Source organism: Gorilla gorilla, chromosome 20, assembly GCF_029281585.2.
Source record: "Gorilla gorilla gorilla isolate KB3781 chromosome 20, NHGRI_mGorGor1-v2.1_pri, whole genome shotgun sequence".
Taxonomy (NCBI): domain Eukaryota; kingdom Metazoa; phylum Chordata; class Mammalia; order Primates; family Hominidae; genus Gorilla; species Gorilla gorilla.
This window is the reverse complement of record NC_073244.2, coordinates 2,188,021-2,213,346: the sequence shown is the minus strand read 5'-3', so window position 1 is coordinate 2,213,346 and position 25,326 is coordinate 2,188,021.

The window sequence follows — 25,326 nt, the reverse complement described above, 5'->3', positions numbered from 1 at the left end:
TTCATGCAGATAGCGGTGTAGATATTTCCATGTTCATCCAGATGGCATTGTAGATACATCCATGTTCATACAGATGGCAGTGAAGATATTTCCATGTTCATACAGATAGCGGTGTAGATATTTCAATGTTCATACAGATAGCGGTTTAGATATTTCCATGTTCATACCGATAGCGGTGCTGATATTTCCATGTTTATACAGGTAGCGATGTAGATATTTCCATGATTGTACAGATAGCGGTGTAGATATTTCCATGTTTATACAGATAGCAGTGTAGATATTTCCATGTTTATACAGATATCGGTGTAGATATCTCCTTAATACAGATGGCGGTGTAGATATTTATATGTTCATACAGATGGCGGTGCAGATATTTCCATGTTCATACAGATGGCGGTGTAGATATTTCCATGTTCATACAGATAGCGGTGTAGTTATTTCCATGTGTAAAGAGATAGCTGTGTAGATCTTCCCATGTATATTCAGATAGCTGTGTAGATATTTCCATTTTCATGCAGATAGCGGTTTATATATTTCCCTGTTCAAACAGATAGCGGTGTAGATATTTCCATGTTCATACAGATAGTGGTGTAGATATTTCCATGTTCATACAGATAGCGGTGTAGCTATTTCCATGTTCATACAGATAGCGGTGTGGATATTTCCATGTTCATAGAGATAGCGGTGTAGATATTTCCATGTTCATACAGATAGCGGTGCTGATATTTCCATGTTTATACTGGTAGCGGTGTAGATATTTCCATGTTTATACAGATAGCGGTGAAGATGTATGCATGTTTACACATATAGCGTTGTACATATTTTCATGTTCATCCAGATGGCTGTGTAGATATTTCCATGTTCATACAGATAGCGGTGTAGATATTTCCATGTTCATCCAGATGGCTGTGTAGATATATCGATGTTCATACAGATGGCAGTGAAAATATTTCCATGTTCATACAGATAGCGGTGTAGATATTTCCAGGTTCATACAGATAGCGGTGTAGATATTTCCGTGTTCATACCGATAGCGGTGCTGATATTTCCATGTTTATACAGGTAGCGGTGTAGATATTTCCATGTTTATACAGATAGCGGTGTAGATATTTCCATGTTTATACAGATAGCAGAGTAGATATTTCCATGTTTATACAGATAGCGGTGTAGATATCTCTTTCTTAATACAGATGGCAGTGTAGATATTTATATGTTCATAGAGATGGCGGTGCAGATATTTCCATGTTCATACAGATGGCGGTGTAGACATTTCCATGTTCATACAGATAGCGGTGTAGTTATTTCCATGTGTAAAGAGATAGCTGTATAGATATTTCCATGTATATGCTGATAGCTGTGTAGATATTTCCATTTTCATGCAGATAGCGGTGTATATATTCCCCTGTTCAAACAGATAGCGGTGTAGATATTTCCATGTTCATACAGATAGTGGTGTAGATATTTCCATGTTCATACAGATAGCGCTGTAGATATTTCCATGTTCATCCAGATGGCTGTGTAGATATATCCATGTTCATACAGATAGCGGTGTAGCTATTTCCATGTTCATACAGATAGCGGTGTAGATATTTCCATGTTTATACAGATAGCGGTGAAGATGTATGCATGTTTACAAGGATAGCAGTGTAGATGTTTCCATGTTCATGCAGATAGCGGTGTAGATATTTCCATGTTCATACAGATAGCGGTGTATGTATTTCCATGTTCATACAGATAGCGGTGTAGATATTTCCATGTTCATCCAGATGGCTGTGTAGATATATCCATGTTCATACAGATAGCGGTGTAGATATTTCCATATTCATCCAGATGGCTGTGTAGCTATTTCCATGTTCATACAGATAGTGGTGTAGATATTTCCATGTTCATACAGATTGCGGTGTATTTATTTCCATTTTCATGCAGATAGCGGTGTATATATTTCCCTGTTCAAACAGTTATCGGTGTAGATATTTCCATGTTCATAAAGATAGCGGTGTAGATATTTCCATGTTTATACTGATAGCGGTGAAGATGTATGCATGTTTACACAGATAGCCGTGTGCATATTTCCATGTTCATCCAGATGGCTGTGTAGATATATCCATGTTCATACAAATGGCGGTGTAGATATTTCCATGTTCATACAGATAGCGGTGTAGTTATTTCCATGTGTAAAGAGATACCTGTGTAGATATTTCCATGTATATGCAGATAGCTGTGTAGCAATTTCCATTTTCATGCAGATAGCGGTGTATATATTTCCCTGTTCAAACAGATAGCGGTGTATATATTTCCATGTTCATACAGATAGCGGTGTAGATATTTCCATGTTCATACAGGTAGCTGTGTAGATATTTCCATGTTCATACAGATAGCGGTGCTGATATTTCCATGTTTTTACAGTAGTGGTGAAGCTATTTCAATGTTTATACAGATAGCGGTGTAGATATTTCCATGTTTATACAGATAGCGGTGTAGATATCTCCATCTTAATACAGATGGCGGTGTAGATATTTATATGTTCATACAGATGGCGGTTCAGATATTTCCATTTTCATACAGATGGCGGTGTAGATATTTCCAAGTTCATACAGATAGCGGTGTAGTTATTTCCATGTGTAAAGAGATAGCTGTGCAGATATTTCCATGTATATGCAGATAGCTGTGTAGATATTTCCATTTTGCTGCAGATAGCTGTGTATATATTTCCCTGTTCAAACAGTTAGCGGTGTTGATATTTCCATGTTCAGAAAGATAGCGGTGTAGATATTTCCATGTTTATACAGATAGCGGTGTAGATATTTCCATGTTCATACAGATAGCGGTGTAGATATTTCCATGTTCATAAAGATAGCGGTGTAGATATTTCCATGTTTATACAGATAGCGGTGAAAATGTATGCATGTTTACACAGATAGCGGTGTAGATATTTCCATGTTCATCCAGATGGCTGTTTAGATATATCCATGTTCATACAGATGGCGGTGAAGATATTTCCATGTTCATACAGATAGCGGTGTAGATATTTCCATGTTCATACAGATAGCGGTGTAGATATTTCCATGTTCATACAGATAGCGGTGTATGTATTTCCATGTTCATACAGATAGCGGTGTAGATATTTCCATGTTCATCCAGATGGCTGTGTAGATATTTCCATGTTCATTCAGATAGCGGTGTAGATATTTCCATGTTCATACAGATAGCGGTGTAGATATTTCCATGTTTATCCAGATGGCTGCGTAGAAATATCCATGTTCATACAGATGGCGGTGAAGATATTTATATGTTCATACAGATGGCGGTGCAGATAATTCCATGTTCATACAGATAGCGGTGTAGATATTTCCATGTTCATACAGAAAGCGGTGTAGATATTTCCATGTTCAAACAGATAGCGGTGTATGTATTTCCATGTTCATACAGTTAGCGGTGTATATATTTCCATTTTCAAGCAGATAGCGGTGTATATACTTCCATGTTCAAACAGTCAGCGGTGTAGATATTTCCATGTTCATAAAGATAGCAGTGTAGATATTTCCATGTTTATACAGATAGCGGTGAAAATGTAGGCATGTTTACACAGATAGCGGTGTAGATATTTCCATGTTCATCCAGATGGCTGTGTAGATATATCCATGTTCATATAGATGGCGGTGAAAATATTTCCGTGTTCATACAGATAGCGGTGTAGATATTTCCATGTTCATACAGATAGCGGTGTAGATATTTCCATGTTCATACAGATAGCGGTGTAGATATTTCCATGTTCATCCAGATGGCTGTGTAGATATTTCCATGTTCATACAGATAGCGGTGTAGATATTTCCATGTTCATACAGATAGCGGTGTAGATATTTCCATGTTCATACAGATAGCGGTGTAGATATTTCCATGTTCATACAGATAGCGGTGTAGATATTTCCATGTTCGTCCAGATGGCTGTGTAGATATTTCCATGTTCATACAGATAGCGGTGTAGATATTTCCATGTTCATACAGATAGCGGTGTAGATATTTCCATGTTCATACAGATGGCGGTGTAGATATTTCCATTTTCATACAGATAGTGGTGTAGGAATTTCCATGTGTAAAGAGATACCTTTGTAGATATTTCCATGGATATGCAGATAGCTGTGTAGCAATTTCCATTTTGATGCAGACAGCGGTTTATATATTTCCCTGTTCAAACAGATAGCGGTGTAGATATTTCCATGTTCATACAGATAGCGGTGTAGATATTTCCATGTTCATACAGATAGCGGTTTATATATTTCCATGTTCATACAGATAGCGGTGCTGATATTTCCATGTTTTTACAGGTAGCGGTGAAGATATTTCCATGTTTAAACAGATAGCGGTGTAGATATTTCCATGTTTATACAGATAGGGGTGTAGATATTTCCATGTTTATACAGATAGCGGTGTAGATATCTCCATTTTAATACAGATGGCGGTGTAGATATTTATATGTTCATACAGATGGCGGTGCAGATATTTCCATGTTCATACAGATGGCGGTGTAGATATTTCCATGTTTATAGAGATAGCGGTGTAGTTATTTCCAAGTATAAAGAGATAGCTGTGTAGATATTTCCATATATATATGCAGACAGCTGTGTAGATATTTCCATTTTCATGCAGATAGCGCTGTAGATATTTCCATGTTCAAACAGATAGCTGTGTAGATATTTCCATGTTCATACAGATAGCGGTGTAGATATTTCCATGTTTATACAGATGGCTGTGTAGATATATCCATGTTCATACAGATGGCGGTGTAGGTATTTCCATGTTCATACTGATAGCGGTGTAGATATTTCTATGTTCATCCAGATGGCTGTGTAGATTTATCCATGTTCATACATACAGATGGCAGAGAAGATATTTCCATGTTCATACAGATAGTGGTGTAAATATTTCCATGTTCATACAGATAGAGGTGTAGATATTTCCATGTTCATCCAGATGGCTGTGTAGATATATCCATGTTCATACAGATGGCGGAGAAGATATTTCCATGTTCATACAGATAGCGGTGTAGATATTTCCATGTTCATACAGATAGCGGTGTAGATATTTCCATTTTTATACAGATAGCGGTGTAGATATCTCCTTCTTAATACAGATTGCGGTATAGATATTTATATGTTCATACAGATGGCGGCGCAGATATTTCCATGTTCATACAGATGGCGGTGTAGATATTTCCATGTTTATAGAGATAGCGGTGTAGTTATTTCCATGTGTAAAGAGATAGCTGTGTAGATATTCCAATGTATATGCAGATAGCTGTGTAGATATTTCCATTTTCATGCAGATATCGGTGTAGATATTTCCATGTTCAAACAGATAGCTGTGTAGATATTTCCATGTTCATACAGATAGCGGTGTAGATATTTCCATGTTTATACAGATGGCTGTGTAGATATATCCATGTTCATACAGATGGCGGTGTAGATATTTCCATGTTCATCCTGATAGCGGTATAGATATTTCCATGTTCATCCAGATGGCTGTGTAGATATATCCATGTTCATACATACAGATGGCAGAGAAGATATTTCCATGTTCATACAGATAGCGGTGTTAATATTTCCATGTTCATACAGATAGCGGTGTAGATATTTCCATGTTCATCCAGATGGCTGTGTAGATATATCCATGTTCATACAGAAGGCGGAGAAGATATTTCCATGTTCATACAGTTAGCGGTGTTGATATTTCCATGTTCAAACAGATAGCGGTGTAGATATTTCAATGTTCGTACAGATAGCGGTGTAGATATTTCCATGTTCATCCAGATGGCTGTGTAGATATATCCTTGTTCATACAGATGGCGGTGAAGATATTTCCATGTTCATACAGATAGCGGTGTAGATATTTCCATGTTCATACAGATAGCCGTGTAGATATTGCCATGTTCATACCGATAGCGGTGCTGATACTTCCATGTTTATACAGGTAGCTGTGTACATATTTCCATGTTTATACAGATAGCGGTGTAGATATTTCCATGTTCATACAGATAGCGGTGTAGATATTTCCATGTTTATACAGATAGCGGTGTAGATATCTCCTTCTTAATACAGATGGCGGTGTAGAAATTTACATGTTCATACAGATGGCAGCGCAGATATTTCCATGTTCATACAGATGGCGGTGTAGATATTTCCATGTTTATAGAGATAGCGGTGAAGTTATTTCCATGTGTAAAGAGATAGCTGTGTAGATATTCCAATGTATATGCAGATAGCTGTGTAGATATTTCCATTTTCATGCAGATAGTGGTGTAGATATTTCCATGTTCAAACAGATAGCGATGTAGATATTTCCATGTTCATACAGATAGCGGTGCAGATATTTCCATGTTTATACAGATAGCGGTGAAGATGTATGCATGTTTACACATATAGCTGTGTTGATATTTCCATGTTCATACCGATAGTGGTGTAGATATTTCCATGTTCATCCAGATGGCTGTGTAGACATATCCATGTTCATTCAGATGGCGGTGAAGATATGTCCATGTTGATACAGATAGCGGTGTAGACATTTCCAAGTTCATACAGATAGTGGTGTAGATATTTCCATGTTCATACAGATGGCTGTGTAGATATATCCATGTTCATACAGATGGCGGTGAAGATATTTCCATGTTCATAGAGATGGCGGTGTAGATATTTCCATATTCATTCCGATAGCGGTGCTGATATTTCCATGTTTATGCAGGTAGCGGTGTAGATATTTCCATGTTTATACAGATAGCGGTGTAGATATTTCCATGTTTATACACATATCGGTGTAGATATTTCCATGTTTATACAGATAGCAGTGTAGATATCTCCATCTTAATACAGATGGCGGTGTAGATATTTATATGTTCATACAGATGGCGGTGCAGATATTTCCATGTTCATACAGATGGCAGTGTAGATATTTCCAAATTCATGCAGATAGCGTTGTAGTTATTTCCATGTGTAAAGTGATAGCTGTGTAGATATTTCCATGTATATGCAGATAGCTGTGTAGATATTTCCATTTTCATGCATATAGCCGTGAATATATTTCCCTGTTCAAACAGTTAGCGGTGTAGATATTTCCATGTTCATAAAGATAGCTGTGTAGATATATCCATGTTTATACAGATAGCGGTGAAGATGTATGCATGTTCACACAGATAGCGGTGTAGATATTTCCATGTTTATACAGATAGCGTTGAAGATGTATGCATGTTTACACACATAGCGGTGTAGATATTTCCATGTTCATACTGATAGCGGTGTAGATATTTCCATGTTCATCCAGATGGCTGTGTAGATATGTCCATGTTCATACAGATGGCGGTGAAGATATTTCCATGTTCATTCAGATAGAGGTGTAGTTATTTCCATGTGTAAAGAGATAGCTGTGAAGATATTTCCATGTATATGCAGATAGCTGTGTAGATATTTCCATTTTCATGCAGATAGCGGTTTAGATATTTCCATGATCAAACAGGTAGCGTTGTAGATATTTCCATGTCCATAGAGACAGCGGTGTAGATATTTCCATGTTTATACAGATAGCGGTGAAGATGTATGCATGTTTACACAGATAGCGGTGTAGATAGTTCCATGTTCATACAGATAGCGGTGTAGATATTTCCATGTTCATCCAGATGGCTGTGTAGATATATCCATGTTCATACAGATGGCGGTGAAGATATTTCCATGTTCATACAGTTAGCGGTGTAGATATTTCCATGTACATACAGATAGCGGTGTAGATATTTCCATGTTCATACAGACAGCGGTGTTGATATTTCCATGTTCATCCAGATGGCTGTGTAGATATATCTATGTTCATACAGATGTTGGTGAAGATATTTCCATGTTCATACAGGTATCGGTGTAGATATTTCCATGTTCATACATATAGCGGTGTATTTATTTCCATGTTCATAGAGATAGCGGTGCTGATATTTCCATGTTTATACAGGTAGCGGTGTAGATATTTCCATGTTTATACAGATAGCGGTGTAGATATTTCCATGTTTATACAGATAGCGGTGTAGATATTTCCATGTTTATACAGATAGCGGTGTAGATATCTCCATCTTAATACAGATGGCCGTGTGGATATTTATATGTTCATACAGATGGCAGTGCGGATATTTCCATGTTCATACAGATGGTGGTGTAGATATTTCCATGTTCATACAGATAGCGGTGTAGTGATTTCCATGTGTAAAGAGATAGCTGTGTAGATATTTCCATGTATATGCAGATAGCTGTGTAGATATTTCCATTTTCATGCAGATAGCGGTGTAGATATTTCCATGTTCAAACAGATAGCGGTGTAGATATTTCCATGTTCACACAGATAGCGGTGTAGATATTTCCGTGTTTATACAGATTGCAGTGAAGATGTATGCATATTTACACAGATAGCTGTGTAGATATTTCCATGTTCATAAAGATAGCGGTGTAGATATTTCCATGTTTATACAGACAGCGGTGAAGATGTATGCATGTTTACACAGATAGCGGTGTAGATATTTTCATGTTCATCCAGATGGCTGTGTAGATATATCCATGTTCATACAGATAGCGGTGTAGATATTTCCATGTTCATACAGATAGCGTTGCAGATATTTCCATGTTCATCCAGATGGCTGTGTAGATATATCCATGTTCATACAGATGGCGGTGAAGATATTTCCATGTTCATACAGATAGCGGAGTAGATATTTCCATGTTCATACAGATAGCGGTGTAGATATTTCCATGTTCATACAGATAGCGGTATATGCATTTCCATGTTCATACAGATAGCGGTGTAGATATTTCCATTTTCATGCACATAGCGGTGTATATATTTCCCTGTTCAAACTGTTAGCGGTGTAGATATTTACATGTTCATACAGATAGCGGTGTAGATATTTCCATGTTTATACAGATAGCGGTGAAGATGTATGCATGTTTACACACATAGCAGTGTAGATATTTCCATGTTCATCCAGATGGCTGGGTAGATATATCCATGTTCATACAGATGGCGGTGAAGATATTTCCATGTTCATACAGATAGCGGTGTAGATATTTCCATGTTCATACAGATAGCGGTGTAGATATTTCCATGTATATGCAGATAGCTGTGTAGATATTTCCATTTTCATGTAGATAGTGGTGTAGATATTTCCATGTTCATCCAGATGGCTGTGTAGACATATCCATGTTCATACAGATGGCGGTGAAGATATTTCCATGTTCATACAGATAGCGGTGTAGATATTTCCATGTTCATACAGATAGCGGTGTAGATATTTCCATGTTAATACAGATGGCTGTGTAGATATATCCATGTACATACATATGGCGGTGAAGATATTTCCATGTTCATACAGATGGCGGTTTAGATATTTCCATGTTCATTCCGATAACGGTGCTGATATTTCCATGTTTATACAGGTAGCGGTGTAGATATTTCCATGTTTATACAGATAGCGGTGTAGATATTTCCATGTTTATACACATAGCTGTGTAGATATTTCCATGTTTATACAGATAGCGGTGTAGATATCTCCATCTTAATACAGACGGCGGTGTAGATATTTATATGTTCATACAGATGGCGGTGCAGATATTTCCAACTTCATACACATGGCGGTGTAGATATTTCCATATTCATACAGATAGCGGTGTAGTTATTTCCATGTGTAAAGAGATAGCTGCGTAGATATTTCCATGTTTATGTAGATTGCTGTGTAGATATTTCCATTTTCATGCAGATAGCGGTGTATATATTTCGCTGTTCAAACTGTTACCGGTGTAGAGATTTCCATGTTAATGAAGATAACGGTGTAGATATTTCCATGTTTATACAGATAGCGGTGCAGATATTTCCATGTTCATCCAGATGGCTGTGTAGATATTTCCATGTTCATACAGATGGCGGTGAAGATATTTCCATGTTCATACAGATAGCGGTGTAGATATTTCCATGTTCATACAGAAAGCGGTGTAGATATTTCCATGTTCAAACAGATAGCGGTGTATGTATTTCCATCTTCATACAGATAGCGGTGTAGATATTTCCATTTTCAAGCAGATAGCGGTGTATATATTTCCATGTTCATACAGATAGCGGTGTAGATATTTCCATGTTCATAAAGATAGCGGTGTAGATATTTCCAAGTTTATACAGATAGCGGTGAAAATGTATGCATGTTTACACAGATAGCGGTGTAGATATTTCCATGTTCATCCAGATGGCTGTGTAGATATATCCATGTTCATACAGATGGCGGTGAATATATTTCCATGTTCTTACAGATATCGGTGTAGATATTTCCATGTTCACACAGATAGCTGTGTAGATATTTCCATGTTCATACAGATAGCGGTGTATGTATTTCCATGTTCATACAGATGGCGGTGTAGATATTTCCATGTTCATCCAGATGGCTGTGTAGATATTTCCATGTTCATACAGATAGCGGTGTAGATATTTCCATGTTCATACAGATAGCGGTGTAGATATTTCCATGTTCATCCAGATGGCTGCGTAGATATATCCATGTTCATACAGATGGCGGTGAAGATATTTCCATGTACATACAGATAGCGGTGTAGATATTGCCATGTACATACCGATCGCGGTGCTGATACTTCCATGTTTATACAGGTAGCGGTGTACCTATTTCCGTGTTTATAAAGATGGCTGTGTAGATATATCCATGTTCATACAGATGGCGGTGTATACATTTCCATGTTCATACAGATAGCGGTTTAGATATTTCCATGTTCATCCAGATGGCTGTGTAGATATATCCATGTTCATACAGATGGCGGAGAAGATATTTCCATGTTCATACATATGGCGGTGTAGATATTTCCATGTTCATACAGATAGCGGTTTAGATATTTCCATGTTCATACAGATAGCGGTGTAGATATTTCCATGTTCCTACAGATAACGGTGTATGTATTTCCATGTTCATACAGATAGCGGTGTAGATATTTCCATTTTCATGCAGATAGTGGTCTATATATTTCCCTGTTCAAACAGTTATCGGTTTAGATATTTCCATGTTCATAAAGATAGCGGTGTAGATATTTCCATGTTTATACTGATAGCGGTGAAGATGTATGCATGTTTACACAGATAGCCGTGTGCATATTTCCATGTTCATCCAGATGGCTGTGTAGATATATCCATGTTCATACAGATGGCGGTGAAGATATTTCCATGTTCATACAGATAGCGGTGTAGATATTTCCATGTTCATACAGGTAACGGTGTAGATATTTCCATTTTCACACAGATATCGGTGCTGATATTTCCATATTTATACAGATAGCGGTGTAGATATTTCCATGTTTATACAGATAGCGGTGTAGATATCTCCATCTTAATACAGATGGCGGTGTAGATATTTATATGTTCATACAGATGCCGGTGCAGATATTTCCATGTTCATACAGATGGCGGTGTAGATATTTCCATGTTCATACAGATAGCGGTGTAGTTATTTCCATGTGTATAGAGATACCTGTGTAGATATTTCCATCTATATGCAGATAGCTGTGTAGCAATTTCCATTTTCATGCAGATAGCGGTGTATATATTTCCCTGTTCAAACAGATAGCGGTGTAGATATTTCCATGTTCATACAGATAGTGGTGTAGATATTTCCATGTTCATACAGGTAGCTGTGTAGATATTTCCATGTTCATACAGATAGCGGTGCTGATATTTCCATGTTTTTACAGTAGTGGTGAAGCTATTTCCATGTTTATACAGATAGCGGTGTAGATATTTCCATGTTTATATAGATAGCGGTGTAGATATTTCCATGTTTATACAGATAGCTGTGTAGATATCTCCATCTTAATACAGATGGCGGTGTAGATATTTATATGTTCATACAGATGGCGGTTCAGATATTTCCATTTTCATACAGATGGCGGTGTAGATATTTCCATGTTCATACAGATAGCGGTGTAGTTATTTCCATGTGTAAAGAGATAGCTGTGCAGATATTTCCATGTATATGCAGATAGCTGTTTAGATATTTCCATTTTGATGCAGATAGCGGTGTATATATTTCCCTGTTCAAACAGTTAGCGGTGTTGATATTTCCATGTTCATCCAGATGGCTGTGTAGATATATCCATGTTCATACAGATAGCGGTGTAGATATTTCCTTGTTCATACAGTTAGCGGTGCAGATATTTCCATGTTCATCCAGATGGCTGTGTAGATATATCCATGTTCATACAGAAAGCGGTGTAGATATTTCCATGTTCAAACAGATAGCGGTGTATATATTTCCATGTTCATACAGATAGCGGTGTAGATATTTCCATTTTCATGCAGATAGTGGTCTATATATTTCCCTGTTCAAACAGTTATCGGTTTAGATATTTCCATGTTCATAAAGATAGCGGTGTAGATATTTCCATGTTCATACAGTTAGCGGTGTAGATATTTCCATGTACATACAGATAGCGGTGTAGATATTTCCATGTTCATACAGACAGCGGTGTTGATATTTCCATGTTCATCCAGATGGCTGTGTAGATATATCTACGTTCATACAGATGTTGGTGAAGATATTTCCATGTTCATACAGGTATCGGTGTAGATATTTCCATGTTCATACAGATAGCGGTGTATTTATTTCCATGTTCATAGAGATAGCGGTGCTGATATTTCCATGTTTATACAGGTAGCGGTGTAGATATTTCCATGTTTATACAGATAGCGGTGTAGATATTTCCATGTTTATACAGATAGCGGTGTAGATATTTCCATGTTTATACAGATAGCGGTGTAGATATCTCCATCTTAATACAGATGGCCGTGTGGATATTTATATGTTCATACAGATGGCAGTGCGGATATTTCCATGTTCATACAGATGGTGGTGTAGATATTTCCATGTTCATACAGATAGCGGTGTAGTGATTTCCATGTGTAAAGAGATAGCTGTGTAGATATTTCCATGTATATGCAGATAGCTGTGTAGATATTTCCATTTTCATGCAGATAGCGGTGTAGATATTTCCATGTTCAAACAGATAGCGGTGTAGATATTTCCATGTTCACACAGATAGCGGTGTAGATATTTCCGTGTTTATACAGATTGCGGTGAAGATGTATGCATATTTACACAGATAGCTGTGTAGATATTTCCATGTTCATAAAGATAGCGGTGTAGATATTTCCATGTTTATACAGACAGCGGTGAAGATGTATGCATGTTTACACAGATAGCGGTGTAGATATTTTCATGTTCATCCAGATGGCTGTGTAGATATATCCATGTTCATACAGATAGCGGTGTAGATATTTCCATGTTCATACAGATAGCGTTGCAGATATTTCCATGTTCATCCAGATGGCTGTGTAGATATATCCATGTTCATACAGATGGCGGTGAAGATATTTCCATGTTCATACAGATAGCGGAGTAGATATTTCCATGTTCATACAGATAGCGGTGTAGATATTTCCATGTTCATACAGATAGCGGTATATGCATTTCCATGTTCATACAGATAGCGGTGTAGATATTTCCATTTTCATGCACATAGCGGTGTATATATTTCCCTGTTCAAACTGTTAGCGGTGTAGATATATCCATGTTCATACAGATAGCGGTGTAGATATTTCCATGTTTATACAGATAGCGGTGAAGATGTATGCATGTTTACACACATAGCGGTGTAGATATTTCCATGTTCATCCAGATGGCTGGGTAGATATATCCATGTTCATACAGATGGCGGTGAAGATATTTCCATGTTCATACAGATAGCGGTGTAGATATTTCCATGTTCATACAGATAGCGGTGTAGATATTTCCATGTATATGCAGATAGCTGTGTAGATATTTCCATTTTCATGTAGATAGTGGTGTAGATATTTCCATGTTCATCCAGATGGCTGTGTAGACATATCCATGTTCATACAGATGGCGGTGAAGATATTTCCATGTTCATACAGATAGCGGTGTAGATATTTCCATGTTCATACAGATAGCGGTGTAGATATTTCCATGTTAATACAGATGGCTGTGTAGATATATCCATGTACATACATATGGCGGTGAAGATATTTCCATGTTCATACAGATGGCGGTTTTAGATATTTCCATGTTCATTCCGATAACGGTGCTGATATTTCCATGTTTATACAGGTAGCGGTGTAGATATTTCCATGTTTATACAGATAGCGGTGTAGATATTTCCATGTTTATACACATAGCTGTGTAGATATTTCCATGTTTATACAGATAGCCGTGTAGATATCTCCATCTTAATACAGACGGCGGTGTAGATATTTATATGTTCATACAGATGGCGGTGCAGATATTTCCATCTTCATACACATGGCGGTGTAGATATTTCCATATTCATACAGATAGCGGTGTAGTTATTTCCATGTGTAAAGAGATAGCTGCGTAGTTATTTCCATGTTTATGTAGATTGCTGTGTAGATATTTCCATTTTCATGCAGATAGCGGTGTATATATTTCGCTGTTCAAACAGTTACTGGTGTAGAGATTTCCATGTTAATGAAGATAACGGTGTAGATATTTCCATGTTTATACAGATAGCGGTGCAGATATTTCCATGTTCATCCAGATGGCTGTGTAGATATTTCCATGTTCATACAGATGGCGGTGAAGATATTTCCATGTTCATACAGATAGCGGTGTAGATATTTCCATGTTCATACAGAAAACGGTGTAGATATTTCCATGTTCAAACAGATAGCGGTGTATGTATTTCCATCTTCATACAGATAGCGGTGTAGATATTTCCATTTTCAAGCAGATAGCGGTGTATATATTTCCATGTTCATACAGATAGCGGTGTAGATATTTCCATGTTCATAAAGATAGCGGTGTAGATATTTCCAAGTTTATACAGATAGCGGTGAAAATGTATGCATGTTTACACAGATAGCGGTGTAGATATTTCCATGTTCATCCAGATGGCTGTGTAGATATATCCATGTTCATACAGATGGCGGTGAATATATTTCCATGTTCATACAGATATCGGTGTAGATATTTCCATGTTCACACAGATAGCGGTGTAGATATTTCCATGTTCATACAGATAGCGGTGTATGTATTTCCATGTTCATACAGATAGCGGTGTAGATATTTCCATGTTCATCCAGATGGCTGTGTAGATATTTCCATGTTCATACAGATAGCGGTGTAGATATATCCATGTTCATACAGATAGCGGTGTAGATATTTCCATGTTCATACAGATAGCGTTGCAGATATTTCCATGTTCATCCAGATGGCTGTGTAGATATATCCATGTTCATACAGATGGCGGTGAAGATATTTCCATGTTCATACAGATAGCGGAGTAGATATTTCCATGTTCATACAGATAGCGGTGTAGATATTTCCATGTTCATACAGATAGCGGTATATGCATTTCCATGTTCATACAGATAGCGGTGTAGATATTTCCATTTTCATGCACATAGCGGTGTATATATTTCCCTGTTCAAACTGTTAGCGGTGTAGATATATCCATGTTCATACAGATAGCGGTGTAGATATTTCCATGTTTATACAGATAGCGGTGAAGATGTATGCATGTTTACACACATAGCGGTGTAGATATTTCCATGTTCATCCAGATGGCTGGGTAGATATATCCATGTTCATACAGATGGCGGTGAAGATATTTCCATGTTCATACAGATAGCGGTGTAGATATTTCCATGTTCATACAGATAGCGGTGTAGATATTTCCATGTATATGCAGATAGCTGTGTAGATATTTCCATTTTCATGTAGATAGTGGTGTAGATATTTCCATGTTCATCCAGATGGCTGTGTAGACATATCCATGTTCATACAGATGGCGGTGAAGATATTTCCATGTTCATACAGATAGCGGTGTAGATATTTCCATGTTCATACAGATAGCGGTGTAGATATTTCCATGTTAATACAGATGGCTGTGTAGATATATCCATGTACATACATATGGCGGTGAAGATATTTCCATGTTCATACAGATGGCGGTTTTAGATATTTCCATGTTCATTCCGATAACGGTGCTGATATTTCCATGTTTATACAGGTAGCGGTGTAGATATTTCCATGTTTATACAGATAGCGGTGTAGATATTTCCATGTTTATACACATAGCTGTGTAGATATTTCCATGTTTATACAGATAGACGTGTAGATATCTCCATCTTAATACAGACGGCGGTGTAGATATTTATATGTTCATACAGATGGCGGTGCAGATATTTCCATCTTCATACACATGGCGGTGTAGATATTTCCATATTCATACAGATAGCGGTGTAGTTATTTCCATGTGTAAAGAGATAGCTGCGTAGTTATTTCCATGTTTATGTAGATTGCTGTGTAGATATTTCCATTTTCATGCAGATAGCGGTGTATATATTTCGCTGTTCAAACAGTTACCGGTGTAGAGATTTCCATGTTAATGAAGATAACGGTGTAGATATTTCCATGTTTATACAGATAGCGGTGCAGATATTTCCATGTTCATCCAGATGGCTGTGTAGATATTTCCATGTTCATACAGATGGCGGTGAAGATATTTCCATGTTCATACAGATAGCGGTGTAGATATTTCCATGTTCATACAGAAAGCGGTGTAGATATTTCCATGTTCAAACAGATAGCGGTGTATGTATTTCCATCTTCATACAGATAGCGGTGTAGATATTTCCATTTTCAAGCAGATAGCGGTGTATATATTTCCATGTTCATACAGATAGCGGTGTAGATATTTCCATGTTCATAAAGATAGCGGTGTAGATATTTCCAAGTTTATACAGATAGCGGTGAAAATGTATGCATGTTTACACAGATAGCGGTGTAGATATTTCCATGTTCATCCAGATGGCTGTGTAGATAAATCCATGTTCATACAGATGGCGTTGAATATATTTCCATGTTCATACAGATATCGGTGTAGATATTTCCATGTTCACACAGATAGCGGTGTAGATATTTCCATGTTCATACAGATAGCGGTGTATGTATTTCCATGTTCATACAGATAGCGGTGTAGATATTTCCATGTTCATCCAGATGGCTGTGTAGATATTTCCATGTTCATACAGATAGCGGTGTAGATATTTCCATGTTCATACAGATAGCGGTGTAGATATTTCCATGTTCATCCAGATGGCTGCGTAGATATATCCATGTTCATACAGATGGCGGTGAAGATATTTCCATGTACATACAGATAGCGGTGTAGATATTGCCATGTACATACCGATCGCGGTGCTGATACTTCCATGTTTATACAGGTAGCGGTGTACCTATTTCCGTGTTTATAAAGATGGCTGTGTAGATATATCCATGTTCATACAGATGGCGGTGTATACATTTCCATGTTCATACAGATAGCGGTTTAGATATTTCCATGTTCATCCAGATGGCTGTGTAGATATATCCATGTTCATACAGATGGCGGAGAAGATATTTCCATGTTCATACATATGGCGGTGTAGATATTTCCATGTTCATACAGATAGCGGTTTAGATATTTCCATGTTCATACAGATATCGGTGTAGATATTTCCATGTTCCTACAGATAACGGTGTATGTATTTCCGTGTTCATACAGATAGTGGTGTAGATATTTCCATTTTCATGCAGATAGTGGTCTATATATTTCCCTGTTCAAACAGTTATCGGTTTAGATATTTCCATGTTCATAAAGATAGCGGTGTAGATATTTCCATGTTTATACTGATAGCGGTGAAGATGTATGCATGTTTACACAGATAGCCGTGTGCATATTTCCATGTTCATCCAGATGGCTGTGTAGATATATCCATGTTCATACAGATGGCGGTGAAGATATTTCCATGTTCATACAGATAGCGGTGTAGATATTTCCATGTTCATACAGGTAACGGTGTAGATATTTCCATTTTCACACAGATATCGGTGCTGATATTTCCATATTTATACAGATAGCGGTGTAGATATTTCCATGTTTATACAGATAGCGGTGTAGATATCTCCATCTTAATACAGATGGCGGTGTAGATATTTATATGTTCATACAGATGCCGGTGCAGATATTTCCATGTTCATACAGATGGCGGTGTAGATATTTCCATGTTCATACAGATAGCGGTGTAGTTATTTCCATGTGTATAGAGATACCTGTGTAGATATTTCCATCTATATGCAGATAGCTGTGTAGCAATTTCCATTTTCATGCAGATAGCGGTGTATATATTTCCCTGTTCAAACAGATAGCGGTGTAGATATTTCCATGTTCATACAGATAGTGGTGTAGATATTTCCATGTTCATACAGGTAGCTGTGTAGATATTTCCATGTTCATACAGATAGCGGTGCTGATATTTCCATGTTTTTACAGTAGTGGTGAAGCTATTTCCATGTTTATACAGATAGCGGTGTAGATATTTCCATGTTTATATAGATAGCGGTGTAGATATTTCCATGTTTATACAGATAGCTGTGTAGATATCTCCATCTTAATACAGATGGCGGTGTAGATATTTATATGTTCATACAGATGGCGGTTCAGATATTTCCATTTTCATACAGATGGCGGTGTAGATATTTCCATGTTCATACAGATAGCGGTGTAGTTATTTCCATGTGTAAAGAGATAGCTGTGCAGATATTTCCATGTATATGCAGATAGCTGTTTAGATATTTCCATTTTGATGCAGATAGCGGTGTATATATTTCCCTGTTCAAACAGTTAGCGGTGTTGATATTTCCATGTTCATCCAGATGGCTGTGTAGATATATCCATGTTCATACAGATAGCGGTGTAGATATTTCCTTGTTCATACAGTTAGCGGTGCAGATATTTCCATGTTCATCCAGATGGCTGTGTAGATATATCCATGTTCATACAGAAAGCGGTGTAGATATTTCCATGTTCAAACAGATAGCGGTGTATATATTTCCATGTTCATACAGATAGCGGTGTAGATATTTCCATGTTCATGCAGATGGCTGCGTAGATATATCCATGTTCATACAGATGGCGGTGAAGATATTTATATGTTCATACAGATGGCGGTGCAGATATTTCCATGTTCATACGGATAGCGGTGTAGATATTTCCACGTTCATACAGATAGCGGTGTAGATATTTCCAAGTTCATACAGATAGCGGTGTATGTATTTCCATGTTCATACAGATAGCGGTGTAGATATTTCCATTTTTATGCAGATAGCAGTGTATATATTTCCCTGTTCAAACAGTTAGCGATTTAGATATTTCCATGTTCATAAAGATAGCAGTGTAGATATTTCCATGTTTATACAGATAGCGGTGAAAATGTATGCATGTTTACACAGATAGCGGTGTAGATATTTCCATGTTCATCCAGAATGCTGTGTAGATATATCCATGTTCATACAGATGGCGGTGAAGATATTTCCATGTTCATAAAGATAGCGGTGTAGATATTTCCATGTTCATACAGAAAGCGGTGTAGATATTTCCATGTTCAAACAGATAGCGGTGTATGTATTTCCATGTTCATACAGTTAGCGGTGTATATATTTCCATTTTCAAGCAGATAGCGGTGTATATACTTCCATGTTCAAACAGTTAGCGGTGTAGATATTTCCATGTTCATAAAGATAGCGGTGTAGATATTTCCATGTTTATACAGATAGCGGAGAAAATGTAGGCATGTTTACACAGATAGCGGTGTAGATATTTCCATGTTCATCCAGATGGCTGTGTAGATATATCCATGTTCATATAGATGGCGGTGAAAATATTTCCATGTTCATACAGATAGCGGTGTAGATATTTCCATGTTCATACAGATAGCGGTGTAGATATTTCCATGTTCATCCAGATGGCTGTGTAGATATTTCCATGTTCATCCAGATGGCTGTGTAGATATTTCCATGTTCATACAGATAGCGGTGTAGATATTTCCATTTTCATACAGATGGTGGTGTAGTTATTTCCATGTGTAAAGAGATACCTTTTTAGGTATTTCCATGGATGTGCAGATAGCTGTGTAGCAATCTCCATTTTCATGCAGACAGCGGTGTATATATTTCCCTGTTCAAACAGATAGCGGTGTAGATATTTCCATGTTCATACAGATAGCGGTGTAGATATTTCCATGTTCATACAGATAGCGGTGTATATATTTCCATGTTCATTCAGATAGCGGTGCTGATATTTCCTTGTTTTTACAGGTAGCGGTGAAGATATTTCCATGTTTATACAGATAGCGGTGTAGATATCTCCATTTTAATACAGATGGCGGTGTAGATATTTATATGTTCATACAGCTGGCGGTTCAGATATTTCCATTTTCATACTGATGGCGGTGTAGATATTTCCATGTTCATACAGATAGCCGTGTAGATATTGCCATGTTGTTACCGATAGCGGTGCTGATACTTCCATTTTTATATAGGTAGCGGTGTACATATTTCCGTGTTTATACAGATAGCGGTGTAGATATTTCCATGTTCATACAGATAGCGGTGTAGATATTTCCATCTTTATACTGATAGCGGTGTAGATATCTCCTTCTTAATACAGATGGCTGTGTAGACATTTATATGTTCATACAGATGGCGGTGCAGATATTTCCATGTTCATACAGATGGCGGTGTAGATATTTCCATGTTTATAGAGATAGCGGTGTAGTTATTTCCAAGTGTAAAGAGATAGCTGTGTAGATATTTCCATATATATGCAGATAGCTTTGTAGATATTTCCATTTTCATGCAGATAGCGGTGTAGATATTTCCATGTTCAAACAGATAGCTGTGTAGATATTTCCATGTTCATACAGATAGCGGTGTAGATATTTCCATGTTTATACAGATGGCTGTGTAGATATATCCATGTTCATTCAGATGGCGGTGTAGATATTTCCATGTTCATACTGATAGCGGTGTAGATATTTCCATGTACATCCAGATGGCTGTGTAGATATATCCATGTTCATACATACAGATGGCAGAGAAGATATTTCCATGTTCATACAGATAGCGGTGTAAATATTTCCATGTTCATACAGATAGCGGTGTAGATATTTCCATGTTCATCCAGATGGCTGTGTAGATATATCCATGTTCATACAGATGGCGGAGAAGATATTTCCATGTTCATACAGATAGCGGTGTAGATATTTCCATGTTCATACAGATAGCGGTGTAGATATTTCCATGTTCATATAGATAGCGGTGTAGATATTTCAATGTTCGTGCAGATACCGGTGTAGATATTTCCATGTTCATCCAGATGGCTGTGTAGATATATCCGTGTTCATACAGATGGCGGTGAAGATATTTCCATGTTCATACAGATAGCGGTGTAGATATTTCCATGTTCATACAGATAGCCGTGTAGATATTGCCATGTTCATACCGATAGCGGTGCTGATACTTCCATGTTTATACAGGTAGCTGTGTACATATTTCCATGTTTATACAGATAGCGGTGTAGATATTTCTATGTTCATACAGATAGCGGTGTAGATATTTCCATGTTTATACAGATAGCGGTGTAGATATCTCCTTCTTAATACAGATGGCGGTGTAGATATTTACATGGTCATACAGATGGCGGCGCAGATATTTCCATGTTCATACAGATGGCGGTGTAGATATTTCCATGTTTATAGAGATAGCGGTGTAGTTATTTCCATGTGTAAAGAGATAGCTGTGTAGATATTCCAATGTATATGCAGATAGCTGTGTAGATATTTCCATTTTCATGCAGATAGTGGTGTAGATATTTCCATGTTCAAACAGATAGCGATGTAGATATTTCCATGTTCATACAGATAGCGGTGCAGATATTTCCATGTTTATACAGATAGCGGTGTAGATATCTCCTTCTTAATACAGATGGCGGTGTAGATATTTACATGTTCATACAGATGGCGGTGTAGATATTTCCATGTTTATAGAGATAGCGGTGTAGTTATTTCCATGTGTAAAGAGATAGCTGTGTAGATATTTCCATGTATATGCAGATAGCAGTGTAGATATTTCCATTTTCATGCAGATAGTGGTGTAGATATTTCCATGTTCAAACAGATAGCGATGTAGATATTTCCATGTTCATACAGATAGCGGTGTAGATATTTCCATGTTTATACAGATAGCGGTGAAGATGTATGCATGTTTACACAGATAGCTGTGTTGATATTTCCATGTTCATACAGATAGTGGTGTAGATATTTCCATGTTCTTCCAGATGGCTGTGTAGACATATCCATGTTCATTCAGATGGCGGTGAAGATATTTCCATGTTGATACAGATAGCGGTGTAGACATTTCCATGTTCATACAGATAGCGGTGTAGTTATTTCCATGTTCATACAGATGGCGGTGTAGATATTTCCATGTTCATAGAGCTGGCGGTGTAGATATTTCCATATTCATTCCGATAGCGGTGCTGATATTTCCATGTTTATACAGGTAGCGGAGTAGTTATTTCCATGTTTATACAGATAGCGGTGTAGATATTTCCATGTTTATACACATAGCAGTGTAGATATTTCCATGTTTATACAGATAGCGGTGTAGATATCTCCATCTTAATACAGATGGCGGTGTAGATATTTATATGTTCATACAGACGGCGGTGCAGATATTTCCATGTTCATACAGATGGCGGTGTAGTTATTTCCAAATTCATACAGATAGCGGGGTAGTTATTTCCATGTGTAAAGAGATAGCTGTGTAGATATTTCCATGTATATGCAGATAGCTGTGTAGATATTTCCATTTTCATGGAGATAGCGGTGTATATATTTCCCTGTTCAAACAGTTAGCGGCGTAGGTATTTCCATGTTCATAAAGATAGCTGTGTAGATATTTCCATGTTTATACAGATAGCGGTGAAGGTGTATGCATGTTTACACAGATAGCGGTGTAGATATTTCCATGTTTATACAGATAGCGGTGAAGATGTATGCATGTTTACACAGATAGCGGTGTAGATATTTCCATGTTCATACTGATAGCGGTATAGATATTTCCATGTTCATCCAGATGTCTGTGTAGATATATCCATGTTCATACAGATGGCGGTGAAGATACTTCTATGTTCATACAGATAGAGGTGTAGTTATTTCCATGTGTAAAGAGATAGCTGTGTAGATATTTCCATGTATATGCAGATAGCTGTGTAGATATTTCCATTTTCATGCAGACAGCGGTTTAGATATTTCCATGTTCAAACAGATAGCGGTGTAGATATTTCCATGTTCATAGAGATAGCGGTGTAGATATTTCCATGTTTATACAGATAGCGGTGAAGATGTATGCATGTTTACACAGATAGCGGTGTAGATATTTCCATGTTCATACAGATAGCGGTGTAGATATTTCCATGTTCATCCAGATGGCTGTGTAGATATATCCATGTTCATACAGATGGCGGTGAAGATATTTCCATGTTCATACAGATAGCGGTGTAGATATTTCCATGTTCATACAGATAGCGGAGTAGATATTTCCATGTTCATACAGACAGCGGTGTTGATATTTCCATGTTCATCCAGATGGCTGTGTAGATATATCTATGTTCATACAGATGTTGGTGAAGATATTTCCATGTTCATACAGATATCGGTGTAGATATTTCCATGTTCATACAGATAGCGGTGAAGTTATTTCCATGTTCATACAGATAGCGGTGCTGATATTTCCATTTTTATACAGGAAGCGGTGTAGATATTTCCATGTTTATACAGGTAGCAGTGTAGATATTTCCATGTTTATACAGATAGCGGTGTAGATATCTCCTTCTTAATCCAGATGGCCGTGTGGATATTTATATGTTCATACAGATGGCGGTGCGGATATTTCCATGTTCATACAGATGGTGGTGTAGATATTTCCATGTTCATACAGATAGCGGTGTAGTTATTTCCATGTGTAAAGAGATAGCTGAGTAGATATTTCCATTTTCATGCACATAGCGGTGTAGATATTTCCATGTTCAAACAGATACCGGTGTAGATATTTCCATGTTCATACAGATAGCGGTGTAGATATTTCCATGTTTATACATACAGCTGTGAAGATGTATGCATGTTTACACAGATAGCGGTGTAGATATTTCCATGTTTATACAGATAGCGGTGAAGATGTATGCATGTTTACACAGATAGCGGTGTAGATATTTCCATGTATATGCAGATAGCTGTGTAGATATTTCCATTTTCATGCAGATAGCGGTGTATATATTTCCCTGTTCAAACAGTTAGCGGCGTAGGTATTTCCATGTTCATAAAGATAGCTGTGTAGATATTTCCATGTTCATACTGATAGCGATGTAGATATTTCCATGTTCTTCCAGATGTCTGTGTAGATATATCCATGTTCATACAGATGGCGGTGAAGATACTTCCATGTTCATACAGATAGAGGTGTAGTTATTTCCATGTGTAAAGAGATAGCTGTGTAGATATTTCCATGTATATGCAGATAGCTGTGTAGATATTTCCATTTTCATGCAGATAGCGGTTTAGATATTTCCATGATCAAACAGATAGTGGTGTAGATATTTCCATGTTCATAGAGATAGCGGTGTAAATATTTCCATGTTTATACAGACAGCGGTGAAGATGTATGCATGTTTACACAGATAGCGGTGTAGATATTTCCATGTTCATACAGATAGCGGTGTAGATATTTCCATGTTCATCCAGAAGGCAGTGTAGATATATCCATGTTCATGCAGATGGCGGTGAAGATATTTCCATGTTCATACAGATATCGGTGTAGATATTTCCATGTTCATCCAGATGGCAGTGTAGATATATCTATGTTCATACAGATGGTGGTGAAGATATTTCCATGTTCATACAGATATCGGTGTAGATATTTCCATGTTCATACACATAGCGGTGAAGTTATTTCCATGTTCATACAGATAGCGGTGCTGATATTTCCATGTTTATACAGGTAGCGGTGTAGATATTTCCATGTTTATACAGATAGCGGTGTAGATATTTCCATGTTTATACAGATAGCGGTGTAGATATATCCATGTTTATAGAGATAGCGGTGTAGATATCTCCTTCTTAATACAGATGGCCGAGTGGATATTTATATGTTCATACAGATGGCGGTGCGGATATTTCCATGTTCATACAGATGGTGGTGTAGATATTTCCATGTTCATACAGATAGCGGTGTAGTTATTTCCATGTGTAAAGAGATAGCTGTGTAGATATTTCCATGTATATGCAGATAGCTGTGTAGATATTTCCATTTTCATGCACATAGCGGTGTAGATATTTCCATGTTCA